Here is an 8,457-nt window from a genome sequence, read left to right on the forward strand (position 1 = left end):
GATATTTCCCACCCTCCAGACATATCAGCTGAAACCCTCCCCACTGCTCCATTCACCCAGTCTGTAAAACCATTGTTGGTCGGTTCAGATCGTGACCGTCCCTTCCCTTCTCCCTGAACTCACTCCAGTCCCCAAGACCGTGAACCCTTCCCTCCTGCTCCAGCCCTGCAGCCACAAATATACCTGCCTCATATTTCACTCCTTAAATGGCCCAGCGTAAAATAATCCGTAGATCACTACCTTGTTTTTTTTAATCTACTACCTCAGTCTTAATATTCCCTCTATATATGTACTTCCAGCCGTTTTATTGGTCCCGATCATGGCTATTCTCTGCTCTCCTTTCCTTCCCAGAGATGGTCCCACATGTTCCAGGATGGTCATCCCTTTGACACCAGGGAGGTAACTTACCATTCGGGACCTGCTCAGGGCTGCAGAAGAGTCTCTCTATTCCCCTGACTATGGAATCTCCCACTACTATCGTTCTCTATTCCTTCGTTCCACCTCAGGACACAAGTGATATTGTAAACAATTTTGTGAACCTACCTGTGTCCAATCTCATTCTTGTTGAAGATGTTGGATCTTCTCCCCTGTTTGAACCTTCAGCCATGGTGGTGACAGACGTTCCCAGATTCTGATGCTCTGCAATAAATATAATATTAATAAGAGGGTTAGGCAGAAATATTAAAATGAGCAGGAGAGCGTCCCCTTGTTAAACATGATACCAAGTCCCTCCTCTCCCATCAGTACAACAGTTGTTAGCTCTGGGATCGAGCATTTCCCGAGTGTTATGATCAACTCTCCACATCATGTGTGACACGGACAGCTGCCCAGTGAAACCCAATGACTCCCGCTGATCTCCACAACCCATTTCCCGTCGGCCGAGACTCTGCAATGGAAGGGCCCATTGGTAAGATCAACTCACACAGGGCAGGCCCGAAACAGCCATTTTCCAGAGGTAGTGAATATTCTGGAAGTAAATATGGAGCAGGGTGATCATTGATGAATTAAATGAACCTTTGCACGATATTATACAGTCTGGGGCTATTGGATTATTTTTATTCACAGATTTGTGTTCAATATTTTCGATTTGTTGAGATTCGTGATTAAATTCAGATACTTTAGCTGTACGATAAATATCCACACACACGATATACAGCTGAGTGTGATTCCTCTTGTAACGATGGGCAGTGGCAGTGTCCTAGTATTCATGGTGATGTGTCCTGGTTGGTGCTTCAATTAGAATATATTTACCAAATATCTCATGGTGTCAGCACCTGACTAATGAACACTTTACGAGGTGACGAGGTTTACAACTGTTGTGATGTTAACATTAATGAGCACATTAGGTGAGGAGATTTACTACTGTTCCAATATTGACAGTAATGAGCACTGCAGGAGGTGAGGAGATTTACCACTGTTCCAATATTAACACTAATGAGCATTGTAGGAGGTGAGCGGATTTACCAATTGTTCTAATATTAACGCTAATGAACACTGTAGGAGGTGAGGAGATTTACCACTGTTCTAATATTAACATTAATGAGCACTGTAGGAGGTGAGAAGATGTACCACTGTTCTAATATTAACACTAATGAGCACTGTAGGAGGTGAGGAGATTTACCACTGCACTAATATTTACACTAATGAAAATTGAAGGAGGTAAGGAGATTTAATACTGTTCCAATTTTAACACTAATGACCACTGTGGGAGGTGAGGGGATTTACCAATTGTTCTAATATTAACGCTAATGAGCACCGTAGGGGGTGAGGAGATTTACCACTGTTCTAATATTAACACTAATGACCACTGTAGGCGGTGAGGGGATTTACCACTATTCTAATATTAACATTAATGACCACTGTAGGAGGTGAGGAGATTTACCACTGTTTTTATATTGACACTAATGAGCACTGTCGGTGGTGAGGAGATATCCCACTGCTATAATATTAACACTTATGAGCAATGTCGGAGGTGAGGAGATTTTCCACGGTTCTAATATGAACATTAATGAGCACTGTGGGTGGTGAGGGGATTTACCACTGTTCTAATATTAACACGAATGAACACTGTAGGAGGTGAGGTGATTTACCACTGTTCTAATATTAACATTAATGAACACTGTAGGAGGTGAGGAGATTTCCCACTGTTCTAATATTCACACTTAGGAGCACTGTAGGAGCTGAGGAGATTTCCCGCTGTTCTAATATTAACACGAATGAGCTCCGTAGGAGGTGAGAGGATTTAACACTGTTCTAATATAAACAGTAATGAGCACATCATGACTAATATTAACACTAATGAGCACTGTAGGAGGTGAGGAGATTTACCACTGTTCTAATATTAACACTAATGAACACTGTAGGAGGTGAGGTGATTTACCACTGTTCTAATATTAACACGAATGAACACTGTAGGAGGTGAGGAGATTTCCCACTGTTCTAATATTCACACTTAGGAGCACTGTAGGAGCTGATGAGATTTCCCGCTGTTCTAATATTAACACGAATGAGCTCCGTAGGAGGTGAGAGGATTTAACACTGTTCTAATATTAACAGTAATGAGCACTGTCAGAGGTGAGGTGACTTACTTCTGTTCTAATATTAACACTAATGAGCTCTGTAGAAGGTGAGGACATTTCCCACTGTTCTAATATTAACACTAATGAGCACTGTAGGAGGTGAGGAGATTTCCCACTGTTCTAATATTAACACTAATGAGCACTGTAGGAGGTGAGGAGATTTACCACTGTTCCAATACTATCAAAAATGAGCACTGCAGGATTTGAGGAGGTTTACCACTGTTCTAATATTGACACTAATGAGCTCTGTAGAAGGTGAGTAGATTTACCACTGCACGAATGTTAACACGAATGAGCACTGTTGGAGGTGAGGAGATTTAACACTGTTCGAATATTAACAGTAATGAGCACTGTAGGAGGTGAGGAGATTTACCACTGTTCTAATATTAACACTAATGAGCACTGTAGGAGGTGAGGAGATTTACCACTGTTCTAATATTAACATTAATGAGCACTGTAGGAGGTGAGGAGATTTACCACTGTTCTAATATTAACACTAATGAGCACTGTAGGAGGTGAGGAGAGTTACCACTGCTCTAATACTATCACTAATGAGCTCTGTGGAAGGTGAGGACATTTACCACTGGTCTGATATTTACATTAATGAGCATTGTAGGAGGTAAGTAGATTTACCACTGCACGAATGTTAACACCAATGAGCACTGTTGGAGGTGAGGAGATTTACCACTGTTCCAATATTAACACTAATGAACACTGTAGGAGGTGAGGAGATTTACCTCTGTTCTAATATTAACACTAATGAGCACTGTAGGAGGTGAGGAGATTTACCACTGTTCTAATATTAACACCAAAGAGCACTGTTGGAGGGGAGCAGATTTCCCACTGTTCTAATATTAACAGTTAGGAGCACTGCAGGAGGTGAGGAGATGTCCCGCTGTTCTAATATTTACAGTAATGAGCACTGTCGGAGGTGAGGTGACTTACCACTGTTCCAATATTAACACTGATGAGCTCTGTCGAAGTTGAGGACATTTACCAATGTTCTAATATTAACACTAATGAGCACTGTAGGAGTTGAGGAGATTTACCGCTGTTGTAATATTAACACTAATGAGCACTGTAGGAGGTGAGGAGATTTACCACTGCTCTAATATTAACACTAATGAGCACTGTAGGAGGTGAGGAGATTTACCACTGTTCTAATATTAACATTAATGAGCACTGTAGGAGGTGAGGAGATTTACCACTGTTCTAATATTAACACTAATGGGCAGTGTAGGAGGTGAGGAGATTTACCACTGCACGAATGTTAACACTGATGAGCACTGTTGGAGGTGAGGAGATTTACCACTGTTCCAATATTAACACTCATGTGCACTTTAGCAAGTCGGGAGATTTACCACTGTTCTAATAATAACACTAATGAGCACTGTTGGTGGTGAGGAGACTTCCCACGGTAAAGTCTTAACACTGATGAGCACTGTAGGTGGTGAGGAGATTTACGACTGTTTTAATATTAACTCTAATGGGCACTGTAGGTGGTGAGGAGATTTACCACTGTTCTAATATTAATACTAATGAACACTGTAGGAGGTGAGGAGATTTACCACTGTTCTAATATTGACTCTAATGAACACTGTAGGAGGTGAGGAGATTTACCACTGTTCTAATATTAACACTAATGAGCACTGTAGGAGGTGAGGAGATTTACCACTGTTCTAATATTAACACTCCTGACTACTGTAGGTGGTGAGGAGATTTATCACTGTTCTAATGTTAACACTAATGAGCACTGTCGGAGGTGAGGAGATTTACCACTGTACAAATATTAACACTTATGAGCATGTAGGAGGTGAGGACATTTACCACTGTTTTAATATTAACAGTTTCCAGCACTGTAGGAGGTGAGGAGATTTACCACGGTTCTGATATTAACAAGTTCAAGCACTGTAGGAGGTGAGGAGATTTACCACTGTTCTAATGTTCACAGTAATGTGCACCGTCAGAGATGAGGAGATTTACCACTGTTCTAATATTAACACTGATGAGCACTGTAGAAGCTTTGGAGATTTACCAATGTTCTGTTATTAACACTGATGAGCACTGCAGGAGCTTTGGAGATTTACCACTGTTCTATTATTTACAGCAATGAGCACTGTAGGATGTGAGGAGATTTTCCACTGTTCTAATATTAACAATTATGCGCACCGTCGGAGGTGAGGAGATTTACCACTGTGCTAATATTAACAGTAATGAGCACTGCATGGGGTGAGGTGATTTACCACTGTTCTAATATTAACACTAATGAACACTGTCGGATGTGAGGAGATTTACCACTGTAATAATGTTAACACTAATGAACACAGTAGGAGGTGAGGAGATTCATCACTGTTCTAACATTAACACTGATGAGAATTGTACCTCTTCTCATTAAGATTTCTAAATTTCTCCTCACCTGACCCCTCCCCCCTTTTTAGTTTAAAGCCTTCTTAAGGAGAACAGATGATGAAAATACTGACTGTGTAAAGTACAAATTAATTTTCTCTTTCTAATGATGAACAAAATATAAATCGTTGAAATGTAGCTGATTCTTTAGCCTGCCATCTCCCGAAGGAAACAAACCACAGATGCAGTCCCACACCGACACCCCAGTGACCCAATCCTACACCCCTCTGATCTGGTCCGACAACAACACCCCACTGACCCAGACTCACAGCGACACCCCGATGACCCGGTCCGACACTGAAATGTTGCGTTGCTAAATGTAGTAAACACTTCCTTACCATTTAAAATTGTGATACTCCTCGCCCGTGACACATGATCCGCACCCACGAGGGTATAAACATCAGTAATTCTCCAGGGTGCTCATTGTTGTATTTTTTACAACATGGCGCTGTGTGAACGTCAAGAGTTTAATCTACGCAAACTGCACTGAAAGCAACAGGAACTTTAGTTCATCGTCACTTTCCCATCTTTTTTGAGTGAGGTCATTGGGGAATAAATAATTGATTTCTAAATTTTGCACTGAATAAAAATATATTTCATGATCGTCCTGTTGATTTCATTTTACCACATGATCTCGTTCACAAAAAGAAATTACGATATCGAACATCGTTCAGCAATAATGTTAAAATAAATCAAAATCATTGTGTTGTTTCAATTTACCCGATATCCTTGATCACTGAAAGGTTTCTTGTTTGTTAACACAAAGCTGCCTCCCTCCACATATTCATCAATTGCCTGTTCTCTTCTATTCTATCCTGGGTGGACATCTTGATATTTAACAGTCGGCAATCGGCGGAAATTGAAGGGTCTCGGAAATTGTGGGGTTTCGATCTGTGAAGAGAAAGTCAAGGAGAAACAGGCAGTGTACATTACCCATTTGGTGTTAGTTTATTAACGCTGGAGGGGTAGAATATCAGCAGATTAGTGATGGACCTTCCTACATGTTGGTAATTTGTGTAGATACCTTTTATATAAAGATTACAGATGGACCCTCCTACCTGTTGGTAATTTGTGTCGTTACTTTTTATATAAATATTAGTGATGGACCCTCCCCTACCTGTTGGTAATTTGTGTAGTTACTTTTTATATAAAGATTAGTGATGGACCCTCCTACCTGTTGGTAATTTGTGTCGTTACTTTTTGTATAAAGATTACAGATGGACCCTCCGACCTGTTGGGAGTTTGTGTCGTAACTCTATAGATGAAGATAACTGATGGACCCTCCTACCTGGTGTTAATTTGTATAGTTACTTTTATTATAAAGGTTAGTGATGGACCCTCCTACCTGTTGGTAATTTGTGTAGTTATTTTTTATATAATGATTAGTGATGGACCCTCCTTCCTGTTGGTAATTTGTGCAGTTATTTTTTATATAATGATTAGTGATGGACCCTCCTACCTGTTGGTAATTTGTGTAGTTATTTTTTATATAATGATTAGTGATGGACCCTCCTTCCTGTTGGTAATTTGCGTAGTTACCTTTTACGTAAATATTCGTGATGGACCCTCTTACCTGTTGGTACTTTGTGTCGTTACTTTTTATGTGAAGATTGGTGAGGAACCCTCCTATCTGTTGGTAATTTGTATAGTTGATGTTTATGTAAAGATTAGTGATGCACCCTTCTGCCTGTTGGTAATTCATGTAGTTACTTTTTATATAAAGTTTCGTGATGGACCCTATTACCTGTTGATAATTTGTGTAGTTACTTTTTTAGAAAGATTAGTGATTAACCCTTCTACCTGTTGATATAAAAAGTAACTACACCAATTACCAAGATTAACGATCAGGAGTCTCCTATCTGTGTGAAAGATCGTTTCAGCCCTGAACCGGTTTCCATCTGAAACATTCCTGAAGTTTGTTTCTCGTTGAAGGGAGCGGCCTCTCTCTGTTTCAGTTTCGGCAGTTTGGCAAATAACTTCCTCATTAACATGAACTTATTTCGGTAAAAGCAGAAGTCCCTGCTCTATTTTCCCACATAATGCGCATTCGTTTTTTACTGACATTATCGCATTAAACACTAATTCATTATTGCAATTAATCGTGGGCAAGTTTTATCTCCGAAATTGCTCCTATCCTGTGAGTGGATCGCGTTCAGTCCGGCCTCAGGTTATCAGAGGCTGATTTTCCAACTGCCAGGCAGAGATCGATAATCGGCCAGTGCGAATGTGTGAACCCTTCACTGAGCTGAATTGTGTGTTCGGTCTGAACAGCTGGTCCCGCCTTTGATCAGTTAAATAAAAGTGCACCGGGCACCAAACGGTTCAGTGAGTAAAAAGAGCCAGTGTTACAGTAAAAATCCGTACGGAGTTAGACGGACCCAGGTTCAACATCTATTTACTGAACTGCAAATTCTAAAATGGGGCGGATGGTAAATTCCCAGTGTCCATGTTCCTGCTTTCTGTCCCGTAACCGCTCTTATAATATTGTGTCTGTGGGGAGACCGGTGGAGACCAGGAGAGGGTTCAGCCCTGAAATCCCCGTTGTAAAATATCCCGCCTTCCGAGCGAACACTTAGTGAACTGATACACCCGCGAGGAATACAGAGCTCCGAACGCCGGGAAACATATCTGACCGCGGGAAATCGGGTTTAGAATGAAAGAGGAAGGGGAGAAAACGATAATAAAATAACAAAATGAAGCTGAGAAGCGACAATAACTTACCTAAATCCCGCAAGGATTTTCTCTCTCTCAATGTCCGTGTCGATTTTACAAATTATATCCTTTTAATTCCATGACAACCAATCAGGTGGAAGCTCCTTGTTTTATTTTAGCAAGTCACTAATTGTGATTTGATCTGAACCTTGTGATGTGAGATTCTAAACTCCACCCGATGTGTGCAAGCTGCTGTCAAACCTCAGGATGGATTTCAACTCAAACATTCCTCGTTTGTTTCAGAACAGGGAGCGGCCTTTCTGGTGAAATCTAATCGAACCAGTTTGGCAATTTGCTGCCACTTCAACTGTGAACAGAGTTATTTGTTTTAAACTGCACTCGGATCCCCAAGACCGTGAGTTCAAATCCCAGAATGGCCGCTGTGAATCAGAAAAAGCTGATATTAATGAAAATATCTGTACTGATATAACTGACAGTATCTGTATTGATTATCGAAATTATATTACTGACAGCATCTGTACTGATTACAGAGCTGATATTACGGAGAGTATCTGTATTGAATATAGAAATTATATTAATGACAGTATCTGTAGTGATTATAGAGCTGAGATTCATTGTCAGTGACAGGGAAATCTGGTTATTAATTTCCTGAAGATTTTTCACTGTTTGCTATAATGTCAGAGGGAAAAATGTGTCAGATCGGGGATTGGATTCAGTTTGTCTCTCACTGTCTGTCTGCTTGTGTTTTGACTGGAGAGAAATAAACTGGGAGATTCAGGAGTGAAACGACTGTCTGCGG

The 8,457-nt window shown here is 40.6% G+C and overlaps 1 long non-coding RNA gene across 1 annotated transcript; it reads right to left on the reverse strand.

The window, feature by feature from the left end:
• Positions 1–549: 549 nt before the first annotated feature.
• LOC137316367 (uncharacterized) lies at positions 550–7,778 on the reverse strand. The gene is made up of 3 exons (XR_010961539.1): positions 7,707–7,778; positions 5,706–5,876; positions 550–639 (listed from the first exon to the last, which is right to left on the reverse strand). It is a non-coding gene; the product is annotated as an uncharacterized lncRNA (long non-coding RNA).
• Between the last annotated feature and the right edge of the window lie 679 nt (positions 7,779–8,457).

The sequence above is a fragment of the Heptranchias perlo genome, unplaced genomic scaffold (genome assembly GCF_035084215.1).
Source record: "Heptranchias perlo isolate sHepPer1 unplaced genomic scaffold, sHepPer1.hap1 HAP1_SCAFFOLD_59, whole genome shotgun sequence".
Lineage (NCBI taxonomy): Eukaryota > Metazoa > Chordata > Chondrichthyes > Hexanchiformes > Hexanchidae > Heptranchias > Heptranchias perlo.